At 41.6% G+C, this 14892-nt stretch overlaps 1 long non-coding RNA gene across 2 annotated transcripts in view; it reads left to right on the top strand.

The window, feature by feature from the left end:
• The first annotated feature begins 8575 nt into the window (after positions 1–8575).
• LOC121029582 (uncharacterized) overlaps positions 8576–14892 on the top strand; it is a 15424-nt gene continuing 9107 nt past the window's right edge. The window contains exons 1-3 of one of the 2 annotated variants that reach the window (XR_005789781.1): positions 8576–8778; positions 9076–9174; positions 14710–14761. This is a non-coding gene — a long non-coding RNA (uncharacterized LOC121029582). Of the gene's footprint in view, positions 8779–8898; positions 9175–14709; positions 14762–14892 lie in introns of those variants that run through there. The other variant, XR_005789780.1, reaches the window with a different exon arrangement.

Below are 14892 nucleotides of genomic sequence, written 5' to 3'. Positions count from 1 at the left end.
GAGAAGGTAACAGTGAATCAAAACATTTTAACCGAAATGGCCAGATGGGAAGGTAGGTCAGCTTGCAAGCTCCCTGGGCCTCAGACTTTTCAGAGAGAACTTTTCAGAGTGGATACCACAGGGTGGAGATCCAGCTGAATCAGTTCACAAACTCAAGAGTGCATTTTTTTTTAATATTTCTATAACTGAGTTTAATTTCTATTTTGAGCCCCATTCCACCAAGGACACAAACTAAATCTAGGCTGAGCATTCATCCCACACATTCATCCCTAAATCTGGAATGAATACTGTTCCAGATCTCCTTTGTGGTTCAGAAGTCACCTCGGGGCCTTTAAAGCTTTAGTCTTTTATGAATAACATCAGCTTTTGCTGAGCAATTAAAAAATGTTTTTATGATGGGAAATTTCATACATTTAGGGAAATGGATGAAAAGTATAAGAAACCCATATACCCATCACCCAGGTGCAGTAATTAGCAACAAAAGGTCACTTGTGTTATATGTACCCTCTCACCCATTCCCCCTCACAACTGGGTTAATTGGGAGCAAATGCCAATATTATACTATTTCATCCATAAATACTTTGATATGAGTGTCTGAAAGATATGGATTTTCTTGGCTTAGAATAACATGCATTTATTATTTCATAGTTTCTGTTTCTATAGGTCAGGAATCCAGCTTTGGGTTAATTAGATCCTCTGCTCAGGGTCGCTGAAGATAAGGATTCTTTCTGAACATTCCATAATATCACTATAATACCTAAAAAGTTAGCAGTAATTCCCTTATCTTAAAAGTTCACAGTTCAAATCCTCCAATTGTGTCATATATTTTTAAAATAATTGCTCTCTTAAGATCAGAAACCACAAAAAGTTTCTATATATTGCATTTGTTTAAAGAAACTCTTAAATCTGTTGAACCTATAGCTTCCTCCTGCCTCTCTGATTTTCATGCAACTTTAAAAACTTTTAGGGAGAGAGAGGGAAGATGGCGGCGTAGGAGGACGCTGGGCTCACCGTGCGTCCTGCTGATCACTTAGATTCCACCTACACCTGCCTAAATAACCCAGAAAACCACCAGAGGATTAGCAGAACGGAGTCGCCGGAGCCAAGCGCAGACGAGAGGCCCACGGAAGAGGGTAGGAAGGGCGGCGAGGCGGTGCACACTCCACGGACTGGTGGGAGGGAGCCGGGGCGGAGGGGCGGCTCGCCGGCCAAGCAGAGCCCCCGAGTCTGGCTTGCAAAAAGCGGAGGGGCCTGACGGACTGTGTTCCGACAGCAAGCGCGACTTAGCGTCTGGGAGGTCATAAGTTAACAGCTCTGCTCAGAAAGTGGGAAGGCTGGAGGACAAAGGGAAGGAGAGCTGCTGAGCCCCCGGACGACAGAGCTCAGTTTGGTGGGGAACAAAGGCGCTTGCCAGCGCCATCTCCCCCGCCTATCCCCCCGGCCAAAATCCCAAAGAGAGCAGTTCCTGCCAGGGAACTTGCTCGCTCCGCACAAACACCCAACTCTGCGCTTCTGCGGAGCCAAACCTCCGGCAGCGGATCTGACTCCCTCCTGCTGCCACAGGGCCCCTCCTGAAGTGGATCACCTAAGGAGAAGCAAGCTAAGCCTGCCCCTCCTGCCCCTGTGCACCTTGCCTACCCACCCCAGCTAAGACGCCAGATCCCCAGCATCACAAGCCTGGCAGTGTGCAAGTAGCCCAGACAGGCCACCCCACCCCACAGTGAATCCCGCCCCTAGGAGAGGGGAAGAGAAGGCACGCACCAGTCTGACTGTGGCCCCAGCGGTGGGCTGGGGGAGACATCAGGTCTGACTGCGGCTCCGCCCACCAACTCCAGTTATACACCACAGCACAGGGGAAGTGCCCTGCAGGTCCTCACCACGCCAGGGACTATCCAAAATGACCAAGCGGAAGAATTCCCCTCAGAAGAATCTCCAGGAAATAACAACAGCTAATGAGCTGATCAAAAAGGATTTAAATAATATAACAGAAAGTGAATTTAGAATAATAGTCATAAAATTAATCGCTGGGCTTGAAAACAGTATAGCTGACAGCAGAGAATCTCTTGCTACAGAGATCAAGGGACTAAGGAACAGTCACGAGGAGCTGAAAAACGCTTTAAACGAAATGCATAACAGAATGGAAACCACCACGGCTCGGATTGAAGAGGCAGAGGAGAGAATAGGTGAACTAGAAGATAAAGTTATGGAAAAAGAGGAAGCTGAGAAAAAGAGAGATAAAAAAATCCAGGAGTATGAGGGGAAAATTAGAGAACTAAGTGATACACTAAAAAGAAATAATATACGCATAATTGGTATCCCAGAGGAGGAAGAGAGGGAAAGGTGCTGAAGGGGTACTTGAAGAAATCATAGCTGAGAACTTCCCTGAAGTGGGGAAGGAAAAAGGCATTGAAATCCAAGAGGCACAGAGAACTCCCTTCAGACGGAACTTGAATCGATCTTCTGCACGACATATCATAGTGAAACTGGCAAAATACAAGGATAAAGAGAAAATTCTGAAAGCAGCAAGGGGTAAACGTGCCCTCACATATAAAGGGAGACCTATAAGACTCGTGACTGATCTCTCTTTTGAAACTTGGCAGGCCAGAAAGAATTGGCACGAGATTTTCAGTGTGCTAGACAGAAAAAACATGCAGCTGAGAATCCTTTATCCAGCAAGTCTGTCATTTAGAATAGAAGGAGAGATAAAGGTCTTCCCAAACAAACAAAAACTGAAGGAATTTGTCACCACTAAACCAGCCCTCCAAGAGATCCTAAGGGGGACCCTGTGAGACAAAGTACCAGAGACATCACTACAAGCATAAAACATACAGACATCACAATGACTCTAAACCCATATCTTTCTATAATAACACTGAATGTAAATGGATTAAATGCGCCAACCAAAAGACATAGGGTATCAGAATGGATAAAAAAACAAGACCCATCTATTTGCTGTCTACAAGAGACTCATTTTAGACCTGAGGACACCTTTAGATTGAGAGTGAGGGGATGGAGAACTATTTACCATGCTACTGGAAGCCAAAAGAAAGCTGGAGTAGCTGTACTTATAGCAGACAAACTCGACTTTAAATTAAAGGCTGTAACAAGAGATGAAGAAGGACATTATATAATAGTGACAGGGTCTATCCATCAGGAAGAGCTAACAATTATAAATGTCTATGCGCCGAATACCGGAGCGCCCAAATATATAAAACAATTACTCATAAACATAAGCAACCTTATTGATAAGAATGTGGTCATTGCAGGGGACTTTAACACCCCACTTACAGAAATGGATAGATCATCTAGACACACGGTCAATAAAGAAACAAGGGCCCTGAATGAGACATTGGATCAGATGGACTTGACAGATATATTTAGAACTCTGCATCCCAAAGCAACAGAATATACTTTCTTCTCGAGTGCACATGGAACATTCTCCAAGATAGATCATATACTGGGTCACAAAACAGCCCTTCATAAGTTTACAAGAATTGAAATCATACCATGCATACTTTCAGACCACAATGCTATGAAGCTTGAAATCAACCACAGAAAAAAGTCTGGAAAACCTCCCAAAGCATGGAGGTTAAAGAACACCCTACTAACGAATGAGTGGGTCAACCAGGCAATTAGAGAAGAAATTAAAAAATACATGGAAACAAACGAAAATGAAAATACAACAATCCAAACGCTTTGGGACGCAGCGAAGGCAGTCCTGAGAGGAAAATACATTGCAATCCAGGCCTATCTCAAGAAACAAGAAAAATCCCAAATACAAAATCTAACAGCACACCTAAAGGAAATAGAAGCAGAACAGCAAAGGCAGCCTAAACCCAGCAGAAGAAGAGAAATCATAAAGATCAGAGCAGAAATAAACAATATAGAATCTAAAAAAACTGTAGAGCAGATCAACGAAACCAAGAGTTGGTTTTTTGAAAAAATAAACAAAATTGACAAACCTCTAGCCAGGCTTCTCAAAAAGAAAAGGGAGATGACCCAAATAGATAAAATCATGAATGAAAATGGAATGATTACAACCAATCCCTCAGAGATACAAACAATTATCAGGGAATACTATGAAAAATTATATGCCAACAAATTGGACAACCTGGAAGAAATGGACAAATTCCTAAACACCCACACTCTTCCAAAACTCAATCAGGAGGAAATAGAAAGCTTGAACAGACCCATAACCAGCGAAGAAATTGAATCGGTTATCAAAATCTCCCAACAAATAAGAGTCCAGGACCAGATGGCTTCCCAGGGGAGTTCTACCAGACGTTTAAAGCAGAGATAATACCTATCCTTCTCAAGCTATTCCAAGAAATAGAAAGGGAAGGAAAACTTCCAGACTCATTCTATGAAGCCAGTATTACTTTGATTCCTAAACCAGACAGAGACCCAGTAAAAAAAGAGAACTACAGGCCAATATCCCTGATGAATATGGATGCAAAAATTCTCAATAAGATACTAGAAAATCGAATTCAACGGCATATAAAAAGAATTATTCACCATGATCAAGTGGGATTCATTCCTGGGATGCAGGGCTGGTTCAACATTCGCAAATCAATCAATGTGATACATCACATTAACCAAAAAAAAGAGAAAAACCATATGATCCTGTCAATTGATGCAGAAAAGGCCTTTGACAAAATCCAGCACCCTTTCTTAATAAAGACCCTTGAGAAAGTCGGGATAGAAGGAACATACTTAAAGATCATAAAAGCCATTTATGAAAAGCCCACAGCTAACATCATCCTCAACGGGGAGAAACTGAGAGCTTTTTCCCTGAGATCAGGAACACGACAGGGATGCCCACTCTCACCGCTGTTGTTTAACATAGTGCTGGAAGTTCTAGCATCAGCAATCAGACAACAAAAGGAAATCAAAGGCATCCAAATTGGCAAAGATGAAGTCAAGCTTTCGCTTTTTGCAGATGACATGATATTATACATGGAAAATCCGATAGACTCCACCAAAAGTCTGCTAGTACTGATACCTGAATTCAGCAAAGTTGCAGGATACAAAATCAATGTACAGAAATCAGTTGCATTCTTATACACTAACAATGAAGCAACAGAAAGACAAATAAAGAAACTGATCCCATTCACAATTGCACCAAGAAGCATAAAATACCTAGGAATAAATCTAACCAAAGATGTAAAGGATCTGTATGCTGAAAACTATAGAAAGCTTATGAAGGTAATTGAGGAAGATTTAAAGAAATGGAAAGACATTCCCTGCTCATGGATTGGAAGAATAAATATTGTCAAAATGTCAATACTACCCAAAGCTATCTACACATTCAATGCAATCCCAATCAAAATTGCACCAGCATTCTTCTCGAAACTAGAACAAGCAATCCTAAAATTGATATGGAACCACCAGGCCCCGAATAGCCAAAGTAATTTTGAAGAAGAAGACAAAGCAGGAGGCATCACAATCCCAGACTCTAGCCTCTACTACAAAGCTGTCCTCATCAAGACAGCATGGTATTGGCACAAAAACAGACACATAGACCAATGGAATAGAATAGAAGCCCCAGAACTAGACCCACAAACGTATGGTCAACTCATCTTTGACAAAGCAGGAAAGAACATCCAATGTAAAAAAGACAGTCTCTTTAACAAATGGTGCTGGGAGAACTGGACAGCAACATGCAGAAGGTTGAAACTAGACCACTTTCTCACACCATTCACAAAAATAAACTCAAAATGGATAAAGGACCTGAATGTGAGACAGGAAACCATCAAAACCCTAGAGGAGAAAGCAGGAAAAGACCTCTCTGACCTCAGCCGTAGCAATCTCTTACTCGACACATCCCCAAAGGCAAGGGAATTAAAAGCAAAAGTGAATCACTGGGACCTTATGAAGATAAAAAGCTTCTGCACAGCAAAGGAAACAACCAACAAAACGAAAAGGCAACCAACGGAATGGGAAAAGATATTTGCAAATGACATATCGGACAAAGGGCTAGTCTCCAAAATCTATAAAGAGCTCACCAAACTCCACACCTGAAAAGCAAATAACCCAGTGAAGAAATGGGCAGAAAACATGAATAGACACTTCTCTAAAGAAGACATCCGGATGGCCAACAGGCACATGAAAAGATGTTCAGCGTCGCTCCTTATCAGGGAAATACAAATCAAAACCACACTCAGGTATCACCTCACGCCAGTCAGAGTGGCCAAAATGAACAAATCAGGAGACTCTAGATGCTGGAGAGGATGTGGAGAAACGGGAACCCTCTTGCACTGTTGGTGGGAATGCAAATTGGTGCAGCCGCTCTGGAAAGCAGTGTGGAGGTTCCTCAGAAAATTAAAAATAGACCTACCCTATGACCCAGCAATAGCACTGCTAGGAATTTATCCAAGGGACACAGGAGTACTGATGCATAGGGGCACTTGTACCCCAATGTTCATAGCAGCACTCTCAACAATAGCCAAATTATGGAAAGAGCCTAAATGTCCATCAACTGATGAATGGATAAAGAAATTGTGGTTTATATACACTATGGAATACTACGTGGCAATGAGAAAAAATGAAATATGGCCTTTTGTAGCAACGTGGATGGAACTGGAGAGTGTGATGCTAAGTGAAATAAGCCATACAGAGAAAGACAGATACCATATGGTTTCACTCTTCTGTGGATCCTGAGAAACTTAACAGGAACCCATGGGGGAGGGGAAGGAAAAAAAAAAAAAAAGAGGTTAGAGCGGGAGAGAGCCAAAGCATAAGAGACTGTTGAGAACTGAGAGCAAACTGAGGGTTGATGGGGGGTGGGAGGGAGGAGAGGGTGGGTGATGGGTATTGAGGAGGGCACCTTTTGGGATGAGCACTGGGTGTTGTATGGAAACCAATTTGACAATAAATTTCATATATAAAAAAATAAATAAAAATAAAAACTTTTAGGGGCGCCTGGGTGGCTCGGTCGGTTAAGCGTCCGACTTGGCTCAGGTCACGATCTCACAGTCCATGAGTTCAAGCCCCGCGTCGGGCTCTGTGCTGACAGCTCAGAGCCTGGAGCCTGTTTCAGATTCTGTGTCTCCCTCTCTCTCTGCCCCTCCCCTGTTCATGCTCTGTCTCTCTGTCTCAAAAATAAATAAACATTAAAAAAAAAACAAAATCTTTTTATCACAGGAATATAAGACTAGAGAGTTCTTTGGGAATGTGTTAGTCACTTGACCTGGAGAACAGTGCTTCTCAAACTTGAATGTGCATGTAAAGCCCTCGAGATCTTAAAGTGTAGCTACCAGAGGGTCTAGGCTGGAGCCCAAGCTACCTGCATTTCTAGCAGCTTCCCAGGTGCTCCATATGTTGCTAGCCTCGGGACCACTCTCTGAAGAGCAAGCCTGTAGAGTTCCACATTGTAGATTTTGCTGTTTTTGCTAATTGCATCCCTGAAGTGCTCATCTGTTTCCTGTATTTCCCATAAATTGGTATCTCGAGGCTTGACTGAATTCCAGGTCAGTTGTTTTGGCAAGAATTCTTCACCGGCAGTGCTGCACACTTTCTACTGTATCGTATTAGGAGGCCTGTCACGTCTGGTTGTCCTGCTTTTAGTGATGATAGATGTTTCGAGTGCTCAGCCTAACCTTTCCATGCTAGAGACCTCTATCAGTAGTTTTAGCAGCCATTGTCCAGATCAGTGGTTCTTAATGCTGACTGCACATTAAACTCACCTGGAAAGATTCTAAAAGACACAGATGGCAGGGTCCTTTCCCAAATCAATGTGGGGCCCAGGCAGAGAGAGAGAGAGAGAGAAAGAGAGAACATGCATGCACACTTGTGCACCTGTGTGTGTTTTAAGCCCCTAATAGGGTGATTCTAGTAGGCATCACATAAAGCTGAAAAGCCATGATTTTCAAAATGGTTTCCAAAATAATATCCTCAACTATCATTTTTTCTTCATTCATTTTGCTGAGCTTTTAATGGGTAAAAGTGCTGTTTCTTTTTAATATTTATTTATTTAGAGAGAGAGACAGCACAAGTGGAAGAGGAACACACAGAGAGAGACACAGAATCCAAAGCAGGCTCCAGGCTCTGAGCTGTAAAAACACAGAGCCTGATGTGGGGCTCAAACCCATGAACTGTGAGATCATGACCCGAGGTGAAGTCAGACGCTTAACTGACTCAGCCACCCAGGTGCCCCATGGAAGTGTTGTTTTTAAAATTGAGCCAGGTGATATGCTCCAAAATATATCAGTTCCCATTGAAAGCATGTAGACATGAACAATTTCTACTCCTAAAGCCACTCCCACCCCTCCACACAGGTCCCGATGCTTCCAGGAACCCCCTTCCAAGTACCTCAAGCCACCTTTAAATGTCCAAAGGCTGTCCCCCCACCAAGTCTACCCCTCCATGTCCCATAAACCTCAGATGCTATCTTGGGGTCACGCGGGATGGGCTTTTGATTTCTATAATACTTTAATTTCTTCAAGGTGAGCAAAGGTTATGTTTCTAAAAAAGGCATTTCCATTTTCAGAGGAAAAAGAAAGTGTGAAAAGACCCACTTTGCTTAACTTTGCACTTTTGCTTTAAATCCTAATGAGTCATTGAAAATCCCCTTGATTGCTGTCTCCAGGCTTCAGAGGTCGCCAGAATTAAAGTACTGAAATTAATTTGGAAAGTGAAAAGCATCAGCCTCCCCTAATCTCGCCCCATTTAGCCAGTCTGGGCTGTGCCGGTAGGAGGAGGGAGGAGGACCTGGATAGAAAAAAGAAAAAAAACATTGCAATGCTAACACCTCGCCACCTGCTACCGGAGGAAGAGCTGGTCAGAGTCTTATTTTCAAATTCCTTCCATCTGTCTGGCTTCCTCACTTGTCCTCTTTCTATTTTAAAAAATGTATCAGTGATTCAATTAAGTTTTGAGAACATCAATTTGTGGCGATAAACTCCATTTGTGAGGAAGAGCACAGAACACAGGAAGCCTTGGAGCTGAGGAGCAGCTCTGATTTTGGGCACAGGCCCAGAGCTTTCTGGTTAACTTTGCACTGCTCTCTTCATGTGGATTCCTCTCCTGCTCTGTGTGCAGAACAGTCTTCATCAGTCTCTCTCTGTTGATTTGCAGGAGTCCTTAAGCATGGCGGGGAAGCCCAAGCTTCACTACTTCAATGGCCGAGGCAGAATGAAGTCCATCCGGTGGCTCTTGGCTGCAGCAGGGGTAGAGGTGAGATGCTGATTTATTCATATTATTTTCGTCTTGGGGTCGTTGAATACTTACTTAGGGAGCTGGTGTAGAAAATATGATTATATGGATCTTGAACAAAAAGCCAATTTTGCCACCTGCTCCTTTAGACACTGGGCTGTGAGTGAACCAGTGCACTCTTTTATTAAGAATAAAAGTGCTCAAATAGCGTGGAAAATGGTTGTTGGCATTGAGCCCACCCAAGGTGAAGCAAATAATGACTAATGAGCAAAGGAAGGGAGGGAGGAAGAAGACGAGGAAGAAAGGAAGAGACCCAGTCTGTCAAACAGCTTCTTTTCATTTCATTCTTATCAGCCAAGTATTGGATATGTTTAACTACATTAGTCTCAAGCCTGGGTGGCTTGGTCGGTTAAGCATCTGACTGTTGATTTCAGCTTAGGTGATGATCTGGGCTCAGGTCATGATCTCGTGGTAGTGAGATCAAGTCCTGCCTTGGCTTGCACTGACAGTGCAGACCCTGCTTGGGATTCTTTCTCCCCCTTTCTCTCTGCCCCTCCCCCACAGGTGCTCGCTCACTCACTCTCAAAATAAATATATATGTAAAAGAATATTAAGAAACAGGTAGTTTTCTTTAAATATATAGAACACTCTCATAGATACTGATGTTAGAACATATCATTCATTACCAAAACTATAACTATCTTATACTTTAGGGGCGCCTGGGTGGGGCAGTCGGTTAGGCATCCGACTTCAGCCAGGTCACGATCTCGCGGTCCGGGAGTTCGAGCCCCGCGTCAGGCTCTGGGCTGATGGCTCGGAGCCTGGAGCCTGTTTCTGATTCTGTGTCTCCCTCTCTCTCTGCCCCTCCCCCGTTCATGCTCTGTCTCTCTCTGTCCCCAAAATAAATAAACGTTGAAAAAAAAAAAACTATCCTATACTTTAATGAATTAAAAAAATTCTATTCTCAACATATTTAAAAGCTAAGTTACTGAAGTTTATAAAGACCTTTCAAAGATAAATATTTGTATCTGTAAATATTTACTGTGAGTAGAAAGCATTAGCCTCTTCTGTAACCTACACAATTAAAAAAATTTTTTTAATGTTTATTTTTGAGAGAGAGAGAGAGAGCAAGCATAAGTGGGGGAGGGGCAGAGAGAAAGGGAGACAAAGAAATGGAAGCAGGCTCCAGGCTCTGAGCTGTCAGCATAAAGCCTGATGCGGGGCTCAAACCCAAGAGCCATGAAATCATGACCTGAGTCAGATGTTTAACTGAGTGAGCCACCTAGGCGCCCCCACACTTTTTTTAAAAGATTTATTTATTTTTGGGAGAGCGCAAGAGGGCCAGGGCAGAGAGAGAGTGACAGGATCCAAAGTGGGCTCTGTGCTGACAGGCTGACAGCAGTGAGTCCGATTTTGGGCTTGAACTCACGAACGCAAGATCATGACCCGAGCCCGTGTTGGACGTTCAACTGACTGAACCACCCAGATGCCACCACACATTTTTTTTTTTTTTTCTAATTGCTCCTAAATGGTCTCTTAGATCCAAAGATGAAAGAACAGGCAGTTTTCTTCACACTTACAGTCAGCTCCACATGGTTTAACGTGAAAATAGCAAGTAACCCCATTCACTTGACATTTGTTAGGATGGTCTACATTCTGTTTTAGCCCTGACAGAATATGTAAGTTAATTTGTTCACTAGGAATGTAGATTTCTCATATGAATGCAGCTTAGAACATGGTTTATTATTTAAATATTTTGTGAAATAGACCCATTTTGTGTTACCTGGTGGTACAGAGGTTTTGAAAATATTTTAGGTGACAATAACAGATGTTTTATACTAAAATCTGAAGAAACCTAAGAAACTATTTGCCAGGAAAAAGTCTGATGTACTGTAGGGGCTCCAAGAAGCCACGAAATACATAACTGGAATCTCGGTCCCCAGGTAGAGAATTTCTGTTGTAATAGGGGCACCTGGGTGGCTCAATCAGTTAAGCATCTGACTCTTAATTTTGGTTTAGGTCATGATGTTACAGTTCATGGGATGGAACCCCACGTTGGGCTCTACACTGACAATGTGGAGGCTGCTTGGGATTTTCTCTCTCCCTCTCTCTGCCCCTGCCACACTTGTGCTCTCTCTCTCTCTCAAAATAAATAAACTTAAAAAAAAGAATTTCTGCTCTAATAAAGCAAAAAATCTCTGTGAAAACTTCACCAGCACTTTTGTCAAAAATTCCTTTGTTATGAATTTTTTAAATTTTAAATTAAAATTTTGAAAATGTGTGAAGTACAAAAAAGCTTATAATGAACATGATGCCACTATGTGGAATGAGCAGTTATTATTGTTTTGTCATATTTGCCTCCAGCCATAAAAATAAAACCACAAGGGTAATATATTAATATAATCTTTTAGAAATAAAGCATTAACAGATGAAGCTAAAATTCAGTTGGACTGTCACTCCCATGTCTACTGAAGTAACCTCTATCCAGTCAGTCCAGCCTTTATATTTTTACATTCATGTGTGTGCTCACCAACCACTCGTGTGCTTTTTGAAATAATTTACATAAATGGTGCCTTTTGAGCATCATTCTATATTTTCCTCCTTACATTCACTATTATGTTTTTGAGATCTATTCATATGGAGATAGATAAATGATAGATGAATAAAGGAAGGGGGTAAGGAATTAGGGTCATTCTTTTATAATTACTTTTTATTTATTAAAAAATAAAAAAATTTTAATGTTTTTATTTATTTTTGAGACAGAGACAGAGCATGAGCAAGGGAGGGGCAGAGAGAGGGAGACACAGAATCTGAAGCAGGCTCCAGGCTCTGAGCTGCCAGCACAGAGCCTGACACGGGGCTTGGACTCATGAACCATGAGATCATGACCTGAGCTGAAGTTGGATGCTTAATGGACTGAGCCACCCACGCAGCCCTAATTATTTTTTAGATCTCAGTTTTTATGTATTGTTGTTTTAGCATTAGCTCTGAATAAAATATGATAAATCACGTGGGAGACAATGTGAGCCCAAAGCCCACCTGTCAAAAACACTGCAATTTCTTCATGGGGGAGGGCACTATTTTTTAGTATATAATAAAACAGTTTGAACTTGTCATTTCTTCTTCCAATGACCTAATTTTTTCAAAACAATAAAAGGCCAATTCTCCTTTCTGAGCCACATGAAGCTCTTTCTGGGATCTCCTGACTCTTCACAGTTCTTATATTCAGGGTTGGTATTGTAGTTTGTCAGAGTTAGAAGAAAATTCTATAGTCAATATTTACCTTCTGTGCCTGACTTTTCTTTTTGATGTAAGTCATAGCAAATTTTCAAAAGTTAAATAATCATGCTCTAGCACAAATGACTTTGCTAAAATGGCTGTGCTTCGTTTATCCTTAGAGCAGAACTTGACAGGGCCCCTCACATAGTAAGCGTTCAAGCAAAAGATATAATTGAAGAAGACACCCCATAAAAAACAAAAACGTTCAGGTGGTAAACCCTTGCTTTGTGGTCTGGTGAAACTCAATCTAAACCTACTAGAAAATTCCTCGGATAGTATACAGTCTGAGGAATTTCACTGTATTCCATTCTCTTAATGGCCATACCCAGACGATGGGCTCCCAGGTGCTGCCCTTTCCCCAAGTTGCTCTCATGGATTAACCTGGTAACGCCCTGGTTGGAATTGGAGGTTGGGCTTCACGCTCTGAGATCTTGAAGCCTGGCCAAAGCAAATAGTAAAGTTACCCTGGAGTTCCTGACATGAGAAATTTAAGGAGAAATTAAAATCATAAACAAATGTACTTTTCCCCCCATCACACTACATGAAAGTCAAAAGTAATCTTTAAAATGTTTTTTAATGTTTATTCACTATTTTTTGAAAGAGAGAGAGAGACTGAGCGTGAGCAGGGGAGGGGCAGAGAGAGAGGGAGACACAGAATCCAAAGAAGGCTCCAGGCTCTGAGCTGTCAGCACAGAGCCCAATGGGAGGGGCTTGAACCCACAAACCGAGAGACCATGACCTGAGCTGAAGTTGGAAGCTTAACCAACACTGAGCCAACAGGTCCCCCAAAAGTAATCTTTAAATTTAGGAAAAAAGGGCTTTGGGGAAAGCTTTGTTTTTATACTCTGGTTTCCCCATCTGTATTCTCATATTTGGTGTCAACTTTGGAATATGACTTCTTCCTATAAAAATTACTCAAATACATGCAGCACCTGGGTGGCTCAGTCGCTTAAGCATCTGACTTCAGCTCAGGTCATGATCTCACGGTATGTGGGTTCAAGCCCCACCCATCGGACTCTGTGCTGACAAGCTCAGAGGCCTGGAGCTTTCTTCAGATTCTGTGTCTCCCTCTCTCCTGGCCCTCCCCCTCTCATGCTCTGTCTGTCTGTCTGTCTGTCTCTCAAAAATAAACATTAAAAAATTATTCGAATACAAATTACACATTTAGCAAGGTGATAGTGTCTAAAATGTAGTGGGTTTGGAGAGAAGGGACTCTAGCCCTGGTTCTTCCACCTTTTAGCTGAGGGACTTTGGGCAAATCAATTAACCTCTCTGGGCTTCATATGCATCAAATGAAGGCTTGGAAAAGAAGAGCACCCAGAGTTGTAGCTAATGCTCGTTTTCAAGGTCTAGGAACGAGGGTGATCAAATACCTCAGTTTAATGTTAACTCTACGTATTCAGGAATAACACTGGGAACCACATTGTCAGTACCTTTTCTTAATATTTTTTATCATCCCAAATTGTAAATGTAACATTTAAAAATTTTTTTTGTTACAAAGGGGGTAGAATAAAATCTTTGGGGAAAATACTGTTTTCCATTTATGCATTGTGTTTTCCATCTCTAATCATCATAGAAATAATACAGAAAACCCATTGTGTTTAAATTTTACATTAAAATTATACTGTACAAAATGCACGCATTCAATTTATAGATGTATTTTTTTCAGTTAGATTGCTACCACATAGTTTCTGAGATTTGCTGCAGTTTAAATTCTCTGTGTCTAAATAATAGAATGATCAAACATTTGCTTGTTCTTGAACCCTGGAAATGAGGGACAACAAACACCATCCAAGGGAAAGTCCTGAGGAAAAGAGTAACAATGATCAACATTGAGCCAAACATAAGAGTTCGTCTTCTTTGGTAGGATCTCATTTAACCGTCATGACTGTCAGGAGTAGGTATTAGCTTCATTTTCACACGTTAGGAAACAGAAGAGAGTAACTTGTCCGAGCTAATGAAAGGAGTAGTCTGCATTTAGATTATGATCTGAAAAGTGCATCTGGCAGGTTCCATCCATACAACAGGGGGTATCAGTGTTACTCAAGATCAATTGAATTCAGTAAATCCTTTGCTTTGGTTTTATATAAACATTTCCTTAGGTTCACAGAACACAGAAGAGGTCAGCATGGGTTCAATAACTACTTGAAACATTGGTTTAATTGGTGGCTAGACCATTTACTTCTATTCACTTATTTTTCTGTGATATCAAAAGTAATAATAAAGATCAAAATGATGCTTGCAGCCCATTATTATATTCTGTCTTTCATTCTTTAGTTTGAAGAAGAACTTTTTGAAACACGTGAAGAATTTGAGAAATTAATCCAAGGTGAGAAAAAAAGCCTGTTACACATGATGCTGTATTAGACCAAGGATGAGACAGGTGGTCTCTCTATCTCTGTGAGAGGCACACCACACACACACACACACACACACACACACACACACACACACACACAC

Source organism: Herpailurus yagouaroundi, unplaced genomic scaffold (genome assembly GCF_014898765.1).
Source record: "Herpailurus yagouaroundi ecotype Mexico unplaced genomic scaffold, PumYag 139, whole genome shotgun sequence".
Lineage (NCBI taxonomy): Eukaryota > Metazoa > Chordata > Mammalia > Carnivora > Felidae > Herpailurus > Herpailurus yagouaroundi.
This window is presented reverse-complemented; position numbering and strand designations above follow the sequence as displayed.